The following is a 19543-nucleotide window of genomic DNA, read 5'->3' as shown; positions in this document are numbered from 1 at the left end:
TTAAGTAAAAATAATTATTTTAACTGTTACACTGGTATGACTTCTATCTAAACAGAGAGAATATCTAGGAACTGGGCTACACTGGTATGACTTCTATCTAAACTGAGAGACTATCTAGGAACTGAGCCAGTATGAAGGCTCTCCTCCCCTTGCACTCTGTGAGTAAAATTGATGGTGGGGACAGGCTGCAGGGAGAGAGGCAAGGCCCTGGTATGTGCACATACTTGGCTTCTTGAATCTAATTCCTAGCTCTGCCACCTTATCACTGTAAGATCCTAAGCAAGTCATATACCTCTTGTGCTTTGGCATCCCCCACAGTGACAATTGAGGTAGTAGTAGTGTACTTCATAGTATTGTTGTAAGGAAATTAGCTGATGCAACAGATAATAGGTGAATGTCTTGGGTGAGCATAATTCCCTTTAGTGAGCAAGCAGCATACATGAATTTGTCCTTTTATTATGACCAGTTATTTTTGTACCTGCATTTCACTATTCTGGATAAAATGTATAGATTTTGGCTTTAATAAAACTTAGTTTTAATGTTTAAAATTAAAATATTATTGGGGCCCAGGAGATAGTACGGCAAGGGTGCATGCTTGGCATGTGCTTCACTAGAGTTTGATTCCTTGTATGATGTGATACCTGAGCTTTATTGAATGTGACTCTCAGTCCCAGCACACCTAGGTGGCCCAAGTATCCCTGGCAGTTCAGGGCAGCTTAGCATCACATCCTCAGCCCTTTGAGGTGAACTGATAACCTGTATGACCAATAAAGGAATAAGAAACAACAGGTCACAAACCTTATAATCACATTTTTTTCTGATATTCTTTGAGATTTATTTATTTATTTATTTATTTTGGGTCACACCCAGTGGTACTCAGGGATTACTTTTAGTTCTCACCCAGAAATCACTTCTAGCAAGTTCAGGGGACCATATGGGATACCCTGTATCAAACCCTGATCATATGAATACAAGTCAAATTCCCTACCTGCTGTGCTATTGCTCTGGCCCCTTTTCTGAGATATAAAACAGGCAACCACTACATGATCACAGAGAACAGAATAGTACTTATCCTGGGGTACTGATTGATATTGATGGCAAAAAAAGAGGAGAGAACTTGCAGATTTCAGAAAGAAGGGTAGGGAAAGATGTATGTCTTGATTTAAGTGGTAGTATAGGGGCTTCAGCTATATGGGCATTCAACAAACTGTATACCTGAGATTTCTGCTCTTTACCGTGTGCAAATTATACTATAGATATGAAAAAACAAGACAGGGATTTGAAATGTTTTATTGTTACACCAGAGAGGGTAAATGAGAAACTTAAGAAAGCTGCCCAAGATTGAATTCTACTTTGAAGCCAAGAGAAGTCAGTTAGAGAGAACTAGGAGAACTAGCTTTTAGCTAACCATGTTCAGGTGAAGTCCATTCAATAAATTTGTGACACAGAGAGGACAGTTTCTTTGAGATTCCCTAGAGAAGAAGATAGTATTCTTTCTTGGTGCCTGCCAATGTTATTACTTAGATTTCTGTTTACTGATCAATTGCCAAAATCAAGTCTGATGTGCACTTTAATTGGGCTTGCCTGCCTCTTGATCTCTTGGACTAATTTCCTCCTGGCCCTCCCTGGTATCTGCTTCAGGAAGCCTGTCTTGAGACATCTACAAAACATGCTCATCGGGACAGACCTTGGGCCAGCTTCAATGCATTGCCCAAATATATAGAAACAATTAATGATAAAAGGACATTTGCTGACAACCCCCAATGTGTAAGGGAATGAATGATCCCAACATGCCATTAGATAAAAACAAGCCCCCTGAGATTGCCCAATTAGATAAAAGGAAGGAAAAGGGGAGGATAGGGATTAATTGCAGTTGGTGAGATTCACTGTGCCAACAACAGAATGAGCAGAATCGTATCATACAGCTTCATAAACAGTCACTCTACTTTCATTTCCACATATAACTACAGGCATATGCACATTTTCTCCTGACCACCTTGCAGTTCCCCATCCTCTACTCCTTCAACCCTGTGCTCCCTCCACTAAGAGTTCTTTGGAAAACAGTCTTTGCACAACCATGTTTGTCTAATTTGGAGCAGCTCAACCATTATGTTTGTCTAATCTGGAGCAGCTCAGACATAATAGAGAACAGAATCCTTAGTTCCTGGGTCCATTTTTCTTTAAGCAGCTTTCAAATAGCAACCAGAACTTGGGTAAGGGGCTTTTCTACTTCTGGCATACTATTCTGTTTTTCAGGCTACTGAGCACCTACTAAGAGGTAGCAATGTGTGGCATGTGGAATGTGTACACTGTGATTTATTTTACATTAGCCATATGTGTCTTTTCTACACTGCAACAAAATATATGTTGGCCACTAAATCAATGGGGTGCTTAAGTGAAAGTAGACTTCTTTCCTTTAAGCTATTTTTTTAAAATAAAATATTTAAGCACCATGATTACAAGCATAATTGTAGGTAGGCTTCAGTCATAAACAGAACACCTCCCACCTCCCTTCACCAGTGTAACTTTTCCACCACCATTGCTCCCCTCCCTCCTTCCCCAACCCATCTGTATTTTTTATAGTTGTTTTATTAGATGTGAGCATGCATAAGTATATTACATATTTTATACATACAGATATACATGAATTCATACAAGTTGTGAGAATAATAGAGCATGAACATGAGATCATTTGGGATCAAATCTAGGCATTGACATCTACTCTACAAATTGAACCACATCCCTAGCCTTCTTCTCCACTTTTCTTGTCTTCTTTTTCTTTTTTCTCTTCTTCGCCTTCTTCTTTCTCTTCCTCTTCCCCTTCCTTTTACTCTTCTTCTTCCTCCTCTTCTTTTTCTTTTTCCTCTTCCCCTCCCTCTTCCCCTTCTTCTTACTCTTCTTCACCTTATTTTTCTTACTCTTCTTCGCCTTATTCTTACTCTTCTTCCTCCTCTTCCTCTTCTGACTCTTCCACCAACTCCTCTTATTACTCTTTTCCTGGGCCCCTGGGACTTCATTGTGGTTTCTGTTGAGTTTATCAAAGACTTCTATTTTCTTCTGTTCACATTTTTTGAGTAGTTACCAATTATCTGATCATTTTCTTTAAAGTTCTCTTTCAGTCTTTTCTGCTGGATGGAATTGTTCTGCATCTCATCCTCTGGCTCACTGACTCTGTTTGCAGCTACCATTACTCCAGTGAAGAGGCTTTCCATTGAGGTTTTCAATTAATAAACTGAGTTTTTCAGACCTGTTATTTCAGTATGAAGTTTTCTAATTTCAATCTTCATATCCTCTTGATTCTTATTTGTGTTTCATTCAAATCTATCTGTACTTTTTTTGAGCTCCATGAACATCCTCCATAATTCTTCTCTAAAAACCTTATCTGAGAGGACACTTTTTGGATCATCAAAGTAGCATCTTCATTCTCTATACATGAGGTTTTCCTTTATTGTTTCTCCATTGTGATGCTTGTAGTGTGGTTTTTACCATGTGCTGAGGTGAGGTTCAGGGGTTAAAAGATACAGGCAGGCAGGGAGCAAGGCAGCAGTCCTTTATACTGGCTCTCTGGTGCTCAAACACAAGGCAGAAATCAGCCCCACACTTGTTGGGTGGGGAATTCTTACAGGGTTTGGGTCTTGGAAAGATTATGTTTGTTGATGTCTTCTGGGCTACCTCCTGCAGAAAGAAGCACCTTTAATTCATTTTAATGAGGTATATACTTTAATAGTTTTGGTTCCAGTCTTTCTTGCTTATTCCTCACCTCTTTCCTTTCACCCCTAATATACATGTCCATGTACATATAAAATTTTCTCATGCTAGAGCAAGTTAATATATTCATCATAGAATATCTGCAGAAATAACACAGGTATGCACACACATAGCTTCATTTTAGTTTAGTCTGCTTCGTTGAGAAGAACCTTTTACACTTCTGTATTTCCTAATAAATTTACTCCTTATTTAGAAGCAAAGGGGGAGCTATGTCAAATCTTTGCATTTCAGAGGCAAGTGAGATTCTTTGATACTTGTTGGGAGAAATTCCTACTAGGTCTTCTTTATTTGTGATAAAACACTCAGAGTTCTGGCCCTTATGTTAGACTTTTGGAAAAACATAGCAGAAAGCAGGACTGCTGGCATCTGAGGCAGAAAAGCACTTCAGCCTTGAGAGTTCCCGAAGCAACAGAGCCCACGGGACTGAAGCTGAATGTTTGGCCATTTTAGCTATTCTCTAATAAGGCCTTTATTTTATGCTGAAATGTTGGTTTAGCTTAGTTTGTTTGTTCTTCATTTCTTTCCTGACATTCATTTCCTTTTATGGTTGATAGCAGATATGAGCATTTTTTTTTTCAGGAATGAATCTTAAAGCCTTTAATTTAATTACAATATGTTGACTCAATCATTCTCAAAAGTTTACTAGAGAACAAGTAGCATTTCTCTTAAAGATGAATGGCTAGGTGGTGAATTAGGCAGTTACTTTGTATGCAGAGTCAATACTATGATAATCAAGTTATCTAAGCTAGATTTTTTTAAAAAAAAAGGGAGGTTAAGATAAATATAAACAATAGACATTTTATTCAATATACCCAGCCTATAGACAAGTGTGCAAAGGAACATACAATATGCACTTTTATTCTTGCCTGCACAATAGGAAATGAAAGGTGTATAAGTGGATGTGTATTTTGTAAGGACAAGTGAGAGATGAACTCAAAGGTCATGCACTGCTGTAAGCCAAAGTGAACTGAGATTTGCTAGCATTGTCTAGCCCACCATTTATTGGTCATTGGGTGAGATTTGCATTCTTGAAATATTAGAATTTTAAAAATCAGTGAATGAACATTATTTTGTGACATGAAAAGGATGTGAAATACACATTCAATGTTCATAAATTGGAACACTGCTATGCTCCTCGGACTATAAATTATCTGCAGCTGCATCCACATAACAGAACAGCTGAGAAATTGTGACTCCAGGCAGTGGATCCCAGAGTAGTACACCCACTATCTGACCTCTTACAGAGAAAGCTTGCAGACCCCTCTTGTAGAAAGAGCTGCTCCTTCTGCTCAAGGTTATGATGACAGATGTGATGTATTGGTGCTGCTTTTCTAAAGTCCTTTTTGGATGTCTTTTTCACACTCCCAAAGGTCCTGCATAGGAAGAAACAGGTCACTTTTCATTATCCCCCTTTTTACAGCTGGAACTTAGGCCAGTTCTATATGAGGACATGTTCAATGCTAACATCTAATCAAGGGCAGCAGCTTAGTATCCTGAGCCCTTCCACCCCATACAGAGATGTCAGGGCAATAACAACACACTCATGTATTATCCTAAGTGAGGTGCATACATCATAAACAAAGGGGTCAGGTTGAGGAGGTGGGAAAAGTATGCTGCTGAGTCTCAAGACAAATAAATCTTGGGGTTCAAAAGTTGTTAGAGGCTTTTCTTATTCTGAACCAGATGAGTAATTGCCTTAACTCTGCCTATTGGTCACTGATACAATCTCTGAAAGATTCAGTCCTGTTTGCTGTATTAATGCCTGCTGTCTCTCGAAGTGGTTAAACAGAGCAAATGGAAGTCCTAAAAGAACCAAATAAGTCAATGATGGCTACAACTTAGAACAACCTGGCACTTTAGAATTATGATGTTAACATGTTTTCCTTCTCTGAATGGAACTGCTGAGTCTTTAAAAGAGTAGTTGATGAGGACTTAGATTAGACAACTAAAGAGTCATAAAGGATGTGAGTAAACCTACAGATAAGATAAGGCCAAACTTTCTTATTACCTAACGCTGTGGAAACATTCCATCTAGGGAACAAATTCTAGCTCCTTTAGGACAAAATTCTCCTAGGTACTATCTGCGAAAGAAAAAAAATAGATTCTTTCAAGCTATCTGGAAGAAAAATGTAAAAACTATTTTTCACATCTGGGAAGAAAGGTATTAGACTGAAACTGAGAAATAAGCAATTGAACTGTATTATCTGTCTAGAACTTTCCTCCTGGGGATTACAAAAAAAAAAAATACAAAAAAAGGGACAGCAGCAGAAGAGAAATAGCCAGCCAGTGAGAGAGTGAGAGCCAGCCACAGGATATAGTGAGAGCCCAGACACCAGGCTGTGTGGCCAGCCTTAGTGTGGCTCAGCCTGGCCACACAGCCCAGGAAGGAACATTTAAGAACTGAGGCACACATCTCCTTTCAATTTTCTACACTAATCATTTCTGATTTCCTGAGAATAAAATATTGACTCAAAAATAAAATTTCCCTGTAGGATTATTGTGACTTCATATATCTCCCTCATAATACCAACTATCCAACTACACTAATTATTTAAAACAAATGGAGAGGAGGGACAGCTTTTGGCATAAAATTATTTCAATTCATCATAAAAGAAGCCTCCTTTTATTGTGTTATTTTTTAGGAGCAGTGGACCTCCTGTCCTTTGTTTCCCAAATATTTTTTGTAATTTATCAAGTTGTTCATTCATAATAAAATTATTTCAGGCATTAAATGTTCTGACACCACCGGTGTGACCTTCTCTCCACAATGTTCCCAGCATCCCACCAGCCTGCTCTCTTAAACATAAGTTTACTTCATATTGTTTGGCAAATAAATTATCACAACTTAGATCAATAAATTAATTTGTGTTAATTATTATATCTTATGATCATGTTACTACAGTCATTGCCTTAGCATTTACTGCACTGGTTATTGCTTGTGAAGTCAAGAAGCCCTCTTCAAAGGAATGCAATACAACAGAACACTTTTTGAAAACTTCATGGCAGGACCCAGAATGCTAAAATCAGTTTAGATGCTTGGTAAGCAGATGAAATGGGACAGAATAGAAAGGCAAGTGAGATAGAACAGGGACTAACATGCCTACCTTCATGCAAACCACCCTAGTTCAATCTTTGCCACCATAGGTTTCTCTAGGCACTGTTAGAGATAGCCCTGAAGAAGCCAAGAGCTGTAGCACAACCAGCACTGCAGCCTCTCTGATGCAGTGAGCACCAACTCAGCTAGGCCATCACAAAGAATGTCCTCCTACCCATCACCAAAAAGAACATAACAAGATAGGAACATCAGCATGTATAACATATAACAAATAGCAAGTATTACAACTTTTGCTTCAATAGTATTTATATGTGTGCATAAGTGTGCATGTTGTGTGTGTACGTATGTATTGAGAGACCCTACTGCCAGTTTAAGCTATAATTGTATTCTCACAGGGGTTTATAGTTAAAAACAAGTTAAAAAGCCACGAAGATACAATGTGACTCACTTAAGTACAGACCAGCATAAAAATCCTAATAAAGAAGACAACTAAGTAATACTTCCATATTTGCATATTAATGTTTCATCTTTTCAAAAATGTATTCAGTCATGGGTTATTTTTAATTATTTAAAAATGCCATGAACAGAATAAAAAGTTATTTTTTAATTCATTGAATGCCTATGTTAATGTCAATGAGTGAGGGAGGTAGAAAGTTGTCTGGAATACAGGCAGTGGTAGGGGGATGGGGGAGGGAAGAGATGGGGGCATTCTTGATGGGAAGGTTGCATGGGTGAAGGGGGCTGTTCTTGTAACGACTGAAACCCAACTGCAATTATGTTTGTAATCACAGTGTTTAAATAAAGAAATTATTTAATTAAAAAAAAGAATGGCTATGTTAGTATGTAATTGTTCCTAGAAAGATTTCTTTAAATGACAAAACTTCCTCTGTATTTAAAATATGCTATATATTTTCTAGTATATGAGATATGCTATATATTTTAAATACAGATAGTACAGCAGATGTGCTTGCCTTGCACATGGCTAACCAAAGCTTGATCTCCAGCACTGCATCTGGCCTCCTTCTCTTCCCAGGAGATCCCTGAGCATGGAACTCCAAAGCAAAACAAAACAAACAAACAAACAAAAAAAAAGGAAAATAAAAAGCCCAACTTAGAGAGAAAGAAAGATTCTACATACTTCGTTGCATATATCTCTTCCTTAAAATAAGATGCAACTACCAGGCATAATTCCTGAGTACAAAGCTAGGAATGACTCCTGAGCATTGTAAGTTTGTTGTGAGTCAATAAATAAAATATAAATAAGGTGCAAATGTTAGCATAAAATTAATCTCAAATAAATGTATTAACATTCAAATACAAAAATAATTTTACTATTCAGAATTAGGAGTAACTTCCTTATGAAATAAACACTTGCAATCATTTTTTTTTCATAGTAATTAAACCCCCATAGGGCCGGAGTTATAGCAAAGCAGTAGGGTGTTTGCCTTGCATAGGACCAACCCAGGACAGACCTGGGTTCAATCCCTGGCATTCCATATGGTCCTCTGAGCCTGCCAGGAGTGATTTCTGAGCACAGAGCCAGGAGTAATCCCTGAGCGCAGCCAGGTGTGGACCCAAAACAAACAAAAAAATGCAGTAATTAAACTTCCATGAAGGAAGTCAGACAGGAAACTTAGGGACAGGGGATCCCAGAATCACCTTGATTCTCTACCAGAATTCAGAAATGAGAAATATACCTTTATATCATCTGATAGAAAGTTTCCCATAGTATAATTTCTATAAAATAAAAAATAAAATAAAATAATCAGTAACATAAGTCATAATTCCATTCTCACTCTCCTATGAATAATAACGTTTAAGTCTACTGATTCCAAGATAATAGCGATTTGAAATCATCTTCCTCATTAATGTTGAATATAATGGCAACTGATTTTAAATGAAGAGTCCATGAAGACTTTCAAGAAAAAGGAGATGTCTGTTTCAAGACCACTTTGGAACTATTTGAAAAAGAAGTCACTATAATCAGTGCTAGACAGGAGCCTTATGGAGGTCACAAGATAGATGCAAGAGTTTAGTACCACTTAAAAAAATATTTCCTTAAACTTACATCTGTTGGATACCTTTACACAAGTCATTCAGAAGTGCTAGGTTGCAAGAGATCATGGAATTATACCTTTAGAGGAAAAAAAAGAAGAAAAAAATTTTTTATTTAGGTTAGGTATTATTTATTTAGGTAGCACACAGAACTCTGCATAAAGGTTATAAGGAAAACAGAATTTTAGAGAAATAAGAAATACTAAACTTTAAACAAAATTTAGAAATGAATATGCAGAAATATTCTAAAGATGAAAAATATTCCAAAGACAAAGAAGTATATGTAGTATTTCAATAAATGATTTCACAAAATGTGAGGGTGGAAACTCTAAATTAATTTTATGTGATTTTAAATATATGCATGAAAACTCTTAAATTAAATCTACGTGACATTTTAGTATATAAATTATATATGTAATACATGTATCTCTAAAATGAATGCATTCAAGTTAATATAAAAAAGATTTGTTTAAATCCTTTCATTGGAAAATTGGGGACAACCTTATGATCTGAATAGCTTTTATATGTCAAGATGTGTTAAGCAGGATTTGGAGATAGCACAGTTGGGCATTTTCCTTGCATGCGGCCAACCCAGCATGAAGCTGGGTTCTATTCCTGGCCTCCTATATGGTCCCCTAATCCTGTTAGGAGTGATTTCTTAGGGTAGAGCCAGGAGTAATTCTTGAGCACCACCATTGGGTGTGGCCAAAACAAAAACAAAATATGTGATAAGCAGCATCCAGAATAACAAAGATAGTCAATAATTGCAAGTGGATGAATTGAACTGTACTTTGTTATTACAATACATTAAATTCCTACATATGAATATCATTAACAGCTATTAACCAATTCTTATTGCCAAAAAATAATACCTGTTATCTCTGTCGCTTGTGGAATGCAGGTTGCTCCCCTTCTACCTCATTTCTTCATAGCCCACTTCTCAAAGCCTTAGAAATAAGATCCCATGCACAACTAACTTCCCACCTCCAGCCCATTATGCTTTCTCTAGTGCCTCTGGGGTGTACTCAGGCTAATATTGGCAGCTCTAACAGTGCAAGGGAACAAATGCCTCTAGTATGAAATGGTGAAGAAACATCCCAACTGTTGACTCCTTTTTAGTGACCAGAATAAGATACATTCTTAGGGTACCTGCAGAATCATGCCACCATTGCTCACAAGAAGAATCTGCTCCTTAACCAATTTCTCCCTGACTATCTTTCCAACCCTGTCTCATTTTCTCTACTCTAACATACTTCTAGAGATAAACTACTTATACCCAAGTCTTACACCAGAGTGCATAAATGATTTCACTGACAGGTGGCAATGGTATACCTTTGAAAAACAGGCACAATTTTAACATTCATTCTTTCTATCAAATTAGTTAGATCTTTGGAAATACCCTCTTCAAGAAGTCTTTAATGATTCCTTACAAATGCAATCATCTTTTCCTTGAATCTTAGGGTAAATTCAAATGAATGGAACACCCAGCCTCAAGGACCTTACACTTGAAAAGGAACAAAAAAGATGAAGAAAAGAAATCCTGAAGATTCACACCTGAGATGAGTCAAGAAGCAATTCCAAGAGCAGGGCTACTTCCACCTGAAGAAGATGCCATCAGCACTCAGAAATAGCCATTCTTAAAGTGTTTTAACTTAGATAAGTATGATGGGGAGAATTCATATTTTGAGAACCTAGTACTAACTCACACATGGATCAGCTCCAAAATAATACCTGGAGAGCCAGCCTTAGGAGCAACTAACTGGTTCAATACTTGAAAAAAAGTATGGAACTGCCAGTTTCCATGTGTCCACCTCATATATCAGGTGCTATAATGCATAGGAAGATAAAGCAACTAAGAAACTAAGGTTTCCCCAGTGCTCTTTGACCTGATCAAATATGCTATCTCAGGCTCTCTGTTCTTAGCCTCTCTGCCTGGAAACTCTTTCTCTGGTTATCTGCAGGATTCACTGTGGACATCCTTAAACTCTCTTTGTCTAAGGTCTTTCCTGGCCACCAGATATATAAGAACAACACCCTTGACATTATCACACTTACTGCCTTCTCCGTTTATTCTTCCTAGCACTTACCACCATTTGATATTGCAAATATTTGTGTATTATTTTACCTTCTTTTTAATTTTTTTAATTTTTATTTTGGTTTTGGGGACACACCTGGTAATGCACAGGGGTTATTCCTGGCTATGCACTCAGAAATCACGCCTGGCTTGGGGAACCATATGGGATGCCAGGCAGGGATTGAACCGAGGTCTATCCTGGGTCAGCCACATGCAAGGCAAATGCCCTACCACTGCGCTATAGCTCTGGCACCTTACCTTCTTTTTTAAACAAAATTTTCTAATAAGGCACCCTGATTTACAAAGTTATTCATGATTTTCAGGTATACAATATTTCAACATCATTCCCATCCCTTCCATATTTCCTCCATTGTTCCAGTTTCCCTTCCACAACTCAGCCTAACTGCCTCTATGAAGATCACTTCTTTTAAGCCTTCTGGTTTACAATACTGTTACTGATAGGGTTTTATACAAAACACATTCCATCACCACACTCTCCATTAGAGTGACCACTTTCTTCCACCACTGGGTCTGTGTCTCCTTCACCCTCCTATTTCCCCACCATTCTCCTGTGGTCTGTTTCCTACTGAAGACCACTTCTCAATTTCTGTTGCCCTTGGGCATATACTATTACCCATTATGCGTATTTGCTTTTAAATATTCTCCCACTGAAAGGCTAGGAATAGTAGATACTCACCCACCCTACTCCCAGTAACCATATTGACTCTCCAATCTAAAATAGTAGCAAATCCAAAAATATGGTTAATTTAATTCATTGAAGAAATAAACAAATTATTTCATTAGAACCTCCAAATGAAGTTACCACTCACTCTAGCTAAAGTGTCATAAATTTGTCTGGAATCAAGACACAATACTCAGATTCCAAGAATCTGGAGAGAACACAATTGTTTTCTAGGAAACAATTGTGTTTGTGTGTTTTACTCTTTTTAAGGTTTAATGTAAGTAGCAAATATAAACAAGTAAAATTGTTTAAATTTGATCCCAAATTTGAATAGGCCATAGGTTGTTACTCAGTGTTCATGGTATAAATAAGAAAAACACTCCTAAAAATTTTAGATCTACGATACTGTATCTAGCTTATTCAAAATGCATTCATGTATTCATGAATTTATTTACTTGGTGCTTGTGATATCTATAAATGTTTGTGTGCAGTGCAGTTTGATTTTCCTTTTGAAAAATTGACTTTACTCTTCACTGTAAAGTCTTATCTCTGCATTATACATAGGAAAAGCACATCTATTTGAATACAGTTAATGCCTTTCCACACATTATTTTCTATAAGCTTATTTATTTATTTATGCCATGGTCCCTGGAAGAGAATGATCACAGGCAATACTTCAAGAAGATTTTTCTTTATTCAGTTAATTTTTCTTTATTTTTTATTGTGAGGTGGAGCTCTCAAGTGGTGCTTGGGAGAGGGTGAAGGGCCACATCAGCCATTGTTGGCCAACCTGGCGAGCAGTTCAATGCAAGGGTACAGGATTGTTCAAACTTAGATTATCTGAGCCACCATAGTGGTGGCTAGGGGGGGCTCTAAGACTTACCAAATGATTCTCTAGGTGACTCAAGATGGCAGTCAGTGATGCTGGGTGGGACCAGGTAGTGCCTGAAATCAAACCTGAATCAATTACATGCTAGGCCATTGTCCTAGCTGCCGGACTATTTCCTGACCCCCTCATCCAGCTAATTTAAGGGTAAATACTTTTCATTCTCATTGACATTAGGAGGGACTACCATACTTAACATTGAGTGTTATTACAAAAGCTATATAACTCATCATCTACTTCTAATTATACAGGGCTAATAGGTTCTACCACAAATTCATGTTTTCCAAAGGCAGGAGGCCGTCATAGTTGACTAATAATTTTTACCCACCACTAATTGACTCTTGACTCACTGCTACATTTCCATGCTACACACATCTTTGTTGTTACTCATAACTTCAATCCTCCCACCTCTTTTGACTGAACTCAGAAAAATTGCGGTCAGATATATTTGTACCTCTCTCAAAATCCCCATGCTTCTGTCATATAAAAGTTCTTTCTTGATGAAGCTTCACAGCTTCACAACAAACCTTGGAAGAGATGCTAAGCCAAATGAATGAAACCTTCAGATTGAAAACTGTGGGTGCCTTTGAGAGGGCAGCAGGCCAAGAAATGTCCTGATTCTGCAGATCCTGAAGCTTCTGGAGTACATGGGTGCATATGTGGCTGTGCAACATCTCCAAATTCCTTAATTCTTACAACACAGTAGGAGCTCACAAAATGAGATGGGAAAGCAGCATAAAAGCCAATTAAGTTCCATAAACAAATGAAACAAAAAAAAAACACAGAAGGCTTAACTAGTAAAAAACAGTTCAGTGAACACTCATTGATTAATAACAACACTGTAAGATATAAACATTTTCATAATTTTTACTTAACTATTTTTCAATAATTCCATTTGTCATTTATGCTTGTTGTAACAAGAAATAGAAAACAAATTATTTTGTGCCTGCCAAGTGGGCAGGCTTGAAATGTGGATAAAAAAACAGGACAATGGTAGAGGGAATGTCACATGGTGGTAGGATTGGTATTGGACCATTGACTGCCTTTGAGACAACTGTATTAAGATCAACTTTGTAAACCATAGTTTTAAGTAGTTTTGTTATTCTATAGAGTCCTTTCTTTGCCTTCATCCAGTTTTGAAGATTCTAGTCCATCAGCTGTATCTCTTTTTCAGACTCTCTTCCCTTCTGTTGTTTCCTCTCCACTTACAAAGTTTATGTCTTCTTCCCTCTGTACTAAAAACTATTTATTGCATACCATTTAATATGTCATTTCTTTGATAAATCAAACTTTCTCTCTCTGTCTCTCCCTTCTGTCTCTCCTTCACCATTCATTTTTTCAAAAAAAATTTGTCTTACTAATTTCCATTAGCATCTCTTCCTACTCTTCAGCTCCTTAATGCCTTGCTATTACTTCTGATTCCCTCAAAGATAATCAAGCAGTGTGGCCCTCGAACAGTACAGAGGGTAGGATACTTGCTTTGAACAAGACTTACCTATGTTTTATTTTTAGCAATGCATTTGGTCCCTGAACCCTTGAGCTCAGAGTTAAGAGAAAGCCTTGGGTCTGTCCACCCCACCCCCGAAGAAGAAGAAGAAGAAGAAGAAGAAGAAGAAGAAGAAGAAGAAGAAGAAGAAGAAGAAGAAGAAGAAGAAGAAGAAGAAGAAGAAGAAGAAGAAGAAGAAGAAGAAGAAGAAGAGGAGGAGGAGGAGGAGGAGAAGGAGGAGGAGGAGAGAAGGAGGAGAAGGAGGAGGAGAAGGAGAAGGAGAAGAGAAGAAGAAGAAGAAGAAGAAGAAGAAGAAGAAGAAGAAGAAGAAGAAGAAGAAGAAGAAGAAGAAGAAGAAGAAGAAGAAGAAGAAGAATCAAGGAGAACCATATGTTCAAATCAATGAGCTTCCTTCATAACATAATTCCAAGGAGTATGCTACATGAATGATAGATGGATTGTTCCTCTTCTTTCCAATTTTCTATGCTACCACCCTTCACATTTCCCCCAACTGCTCCTCGTATTCTCTTTGTCTACCTCTAATACATAGACATCCCCCAAGAATCCTTACCTATTTTCTTTATTAGCCATTCCTGAGAGGTCAACATTGCTCCTGAGTAGATGATTTACCAATCCTTCTTTACTTTAACCTTTATCTGAATAACTACCCTTATATTCTCATCCCGTACTTCAGACAAACACTGCATTCCTAAAGTAAAATGTTTCCCTCCTCCTCACCCTTCAGTGCACCTTCTAGCAATGATCCTAATAGTCAGGACTGACAATTCCCCACTATGTTTTGATTATTATGTTTTGATTATTCCTGTACTTTTTTTTCTGAATCTGTCTCCTTTTTATCACCCTCCCCCCAGCTACTTCATCTCTTTTTTAGCCCTAATTAACCAATATAGTCTATTGGTTGTCTTTTGTGCTATATTTGAATATCTATTACATCAACACAGTGTTACTAAATTAGCACCCTAAAACGTGGTTTTGTTCCACGGATCCCCTCTATTAACCCTTGTAGGACTCCCAAGCACCTAACTATAATTTGCAATTCTTTTTCTTTTTTTCTTTTCTTTTTTTTTTTTTTTTTTTTTTTTTTGGTTTTTGAGTCACACCCAGCAGTGCTCAGGGGCTACTCCTGGCTCTAGGCTCAGAAATCCCTCCTGGCAGGCTCAGGGGACCATATGGAATGCCGGGAATCGAACCAATGACCTTCTGCATGAAAGGCAAATGCTCTACCTCCATGCTCTCTCTCCAACCACAAAATTTGCGATTCTTAACCTAGGATACAAATGGCTTCACAACCTTAAACAAATTTCTTTCTCACCTCAACTCTCATTACAACTCTTAGGACTCTGCATCTTCCAGTCAAAGAATAGCATTCTCTATGTAAGATGATACACACCTTTTCCATCAATCTGCATTAGGCTTTACTCTTCTTCTTCTTTTATTTATTTTTTTTGTTCATTTTTTGGGTCACACCTGGCAGCGCTCAGGGGTTACTCCTGGCTCTAGGCTCAGAAATCTCCCCTGGCAGGCTCAGGGGACCATATGGGGTGCTGGGATTTGAATCATCGACCTTCTGCAAGCAAGGCAAATGAATACCTTACCTCCAGGCTATGTCTCTGGCCCCAAAGTTTAGGTAGTTTTTTGTTTGTTTGTTTGTTTGTTTGTTTGTTTTTTAGGGGGTCACTCTTCTTCTAATTCTAAGATGAGCAATTCTTCTTTCCCTCCCAGACCAAATGCCACCTATACAAATCATAGTCTAAACATACAAATCATAGCCCAAATCTTTCTTGAAATTCATCCCGATTCTTTTATTGGAAATCATGACCAAATCCTCTTATTCCTACAATAATTCAGAAAATTTGGAGGGATTTAGGAGTAAGGGGTTGAGGTACTTAACCATTTCTACCATTTTCATGATTACATGCACTGACTTTCCATCCAGCCCATAAATAAAAATCATTTCACTGGGAAAACCTAAGTTTCCATATTCTTCAAATCACCAGCCATTCCTCAAGATTTTCCAAGCCTCATCCAAGAGTATAGAGGACGTTACAAAGATTGGCAATTACCAAATAGTTGTACATCACATCTTGAAACCCAAAGAGTTTACTCAATTGCAGTGCTAGAAATTGTCTTTTAGCCATGATTGCTTTATCCCCTATAAGACACCAGTCCCATCTCCCCAGGGTATCATTGTTTTAGTTTTTTTTTGGACCTACTGGTCAATTTTCAAATATGTTTTAATGCAAACTTCTTTGTGTGTGTGTGTGTGTGTGTGTGTGTGTGTGTGTGTGTGTGGTTTTTGGGTCACACCAGGCAGTGCTCGGGGGTTATTCCTGGCTCCAGGCTCAGAAATTGCTCCTGGCAGGCACGGGGGACCATATGGGGCTACAGGATTCGAACTGATGACCTCCTGCATGAAAGGCAAATGCCTTACCTCCATGCTATCTCTCCGGCCCCAGCAAACTTCTTTAAGAGCTGCAATAATGGACAAGCAAAGCATTAATGCTACTTTATGTGAAGAAAACCCATTTATACAAAACAAATGGTTAGCTACTGGGCTATAGGTAGAACTGTTTGCCAAATGAATTGGAATTCAAGCTCAACTATTATCTTCACCTAGCCAGGTTTTCAAAAGGCTACACATATTTTTAAAAGAGTCACATTTACATCAGGAAGGAAACCACTGATTTCTCAGTTATCAGTTGTGGTGGTGTATATTCCCTATATAGTCAAACTTTCTTGTAAATCTTTTCCTCTGGATTTTATGGAAAGACAGCCTTTAAAAAGAAAAAAAGAACTTAGAATGCCTTTTAAATTCCATAAGTACTTTTCTCAGAAAGAAATTGGCAGTAGTAGTAAATGAATAAAGAACTAAAATTCAAAATTTATTTCCAAATCTATTCTTAAATCTTGGATCAGTTTCAACCTCACATTAAAATTTTAGAAGACTTGAAAGATGGGTCTGGCTGGGGTGAGGAGCACTTCACTCTTCACAGCTTCAAGAGCACCTGGTCTATTCATCATCCTTAATTAAGAGAAGATAAATGGGGAGGGGGGAAAAACAGATGTGGATAGCCCTAGCTTTATTATTTCCATTATGATAATAAAAGCATGACATCTTTGCCAAAGCAAACCGAAAAGAATTTTTGTTTGTTTTTATGTAAAAGATCAAACAAGCCTCCCCTATATCTGCCCAACACTCATGAGAACACATAGCTCCACATTCTATATTTACTTCTCTGGGCTTGTGAAAGAGAACTGGGCAGCTAGTTTGGAGACTGACAGCAATGCAGTAGAATATAAGGTGTCAGGAGTGATATGAGTTCCAGGCAGGTTCATCTAGTCATACCATATTTTAATAAAAAAAAAAGCATCACAATAATCAAGTATAAGGGTGTCTTCATTCCTAGGAATACCATAGGAGGATAGCAGGGAGTGGTATCCTACTGTGGGAGACACACAGAGGAATACACCATCTCCCTTCCCATCTTTCTCTCCGGTCGTACACATGACATCTTTATCAAGCAGAGGACCATTAAACAGCTACAGACTCTGGATGCAATGCTGTGTCCTGCCTGGCTCCCGCTGAGTGACTTATTACCAGCCTGACATTTTCCAAATTCCCTGTTGGCAGACTCCATCCGCTGGAAATGCAGCAGACCCCACCAACTAGAACCTCATTGCCAAGGGTCTTGAGGGATTTCGGTCATGCCTGACCTTCCTTGCCATTGTGGCAACTCGGACGGTGCTACCAGCAATAAAGTGTCCATCCTTTTTCCTAAGGAAAACGCCCTGCTTATGTGATTCTCACGAAGGGATAGTGAATATTTCCTAGTAAGATCTTTGCAGCTTTTTGAGGTACTCTCCCCACCTTTCTAAACACCTCCGGAGTTCATTCGACCAGAACCAACATAAAGATCACCCATTCTTCAGCCCAAAGGTGTCCAGGGTTTAAAGGTGGAGAAACATCTACTTGACACTAAAAGTTGTGGGGACAGCAAGAGGAGCCTGGTCCTTAAAGCCCCCCCCCCCCTCCGCCACTTCCTCCAGGTCAGACAGAGATAAACAATAGAAACTGCAGAGTCAGGGCGACTAAGACCCTGGCCCAGGGAAAAGCACGGGATCTGAGAAGTGTCACAGGCTGGAAGCTCCCTTTAAAACTTGGGATGCCAGCCAGTCAGAGGGGGAGAACCTGGATCTGATTTCGCAAAGCCATAAGCCACACTTCCACATGCTGGTGTCAAGAGGCCAGAGAAAAGGGGAAACCAGAAAACCAGAATCTCCCCGCCACCCGCCCCCGCCTCACACCCCACTCCCCTAGGAGACAGCACTCAGCAGAGGACGACGAAGACCGCTCTCAGAGTTCCGGGTCACCCTAGCCAAAGTGGTCCCCACACTCTCAGTTGAGGGCGAGTCAGAATCGCTGGGTTTGGGGCGCAGCTTGGGAGTGTGTGGACTCACGCGTTCACTCGTGCGCGCGCAGACACACACACACACACACACACACACACACACACACACACACACATACACACACACACCGGCTTTACAAATCCGCCCCTGCCCCGCCGCCTCCCTGCGCTCCAGCAGTGCCAAGCGCATCCTGCCCACTTCGGCGTTGCCATCACCACGACACTTCGCCCGGAGGCTCAGCCTTAGAGACGCGGGGATCCTAGCGGGGATTCCTGGCTATGGCATCCCCCCCAACACCTTGAGTTCGCACCGCCATCCCCTTGCCTAGCCCTTGACACGCGCGTGCGTACACACACACACACACACACACACACACACACACACACACACACACACACACACACACATACACACTCACTCCTGCAGCGACTGTCACCAGGGCCGCCTGCTCGCCGCTCCCCTAAGCCCCGGCATCTCGGCGCGCTCCGGACTCCGGGTTGGAGCTTGTACCGCGCCCTCTCCCCGCCCCGTCGGCTCGATGGCTGGCTACCAACCTCGCCCCCCTAGCTGTCGCGGGCGGGCGGCCCCTGCTCATCCGCACTATTGTTCCAGGCAAGCGCGCCGGAGCTCCGGGGCGCCCCTCCGACAGCACCCGGGCTCCGTTGGGGGCGGGCGGCTTCCACGCCCCGCACCCCCGCGCCACCTGCCCCTCCCAGGCCGTGCGTGGTACCTGGCCTGACAGCTGGCTCCGCGGGCGCGGGAGGCGCTAAGGACGGCGCGGGCGCCCAGCCTGGGAAGAAGGCTCCGCTCTCGCCGCTCCTCCCGGCAGCGCCACCATCTTCTCCCGCGCCCAGCTCGGGCTCTCGGGCTCCCGGGGCTCCGCAGCCGCCGCTCGGGCCCCTCCGCTCGCGCGGCCCCACCCCCTGCTCCCCACCTCCCGCCCTCGTGACGCGCGCCGGGGCTGAGCCGGGCCGTAGCGAGGCCGCCTCCCACTCCCACCCGCGTGTGCGCGCCGCGCGCGAGCTCGAGCCTCGGGGCGGCGTCCTGCGCCCGACGATGCGCGCCCGGCTGGGTGCGGTGCGGGGCGGCGGGTGTGCGGGGCGGCG

General features: G+C 40.3%; 1 protein-coding gene across 5 annotated transcripts in view; it reads right to left on the bottom strand.

Annotated features, from left to right (window-relative positions):
• Positions 1-19343, bottom strand: part of APBA1 (amyloid beta precursor protein binding family A member 1) — a 250818-nt gene extending 231475 nt beyond the window's left edge. For all 5 annotated transcript variants that reach the window (XM_049770936.1, XM_049770935.1, XM_049770937.1 and 2 more), the window contains exon 1: positions 19168-19343. The gene's annotated coding sequence lies outside the window, so the exon portion shown is untranslated. The remainder of the gene's footprint in view (positions 1-19167) is intronic.
• Positions 19344-19543: the final 200 nt, after the last annotated feature.

Source organism: Suncus etruscus, chromosome 3 (assembly GCF_024139225.1).
Source record: "Suncus etruscus isolate mSunEtr1 chromosome 3, mSunEtr1.pri.cur, whole genome shotgun sequence".
Lineage (NCBI taxonomy): Eukaryota > Metazoa > Chordata > Mammalia > Eulipotyphla > Soricidae > Suncus > Suncus etruscus.
Note: the sequence above shows the minus strand (reverse complement) of the source record. Positions and strands in the feature narration are given on the sequence as shown.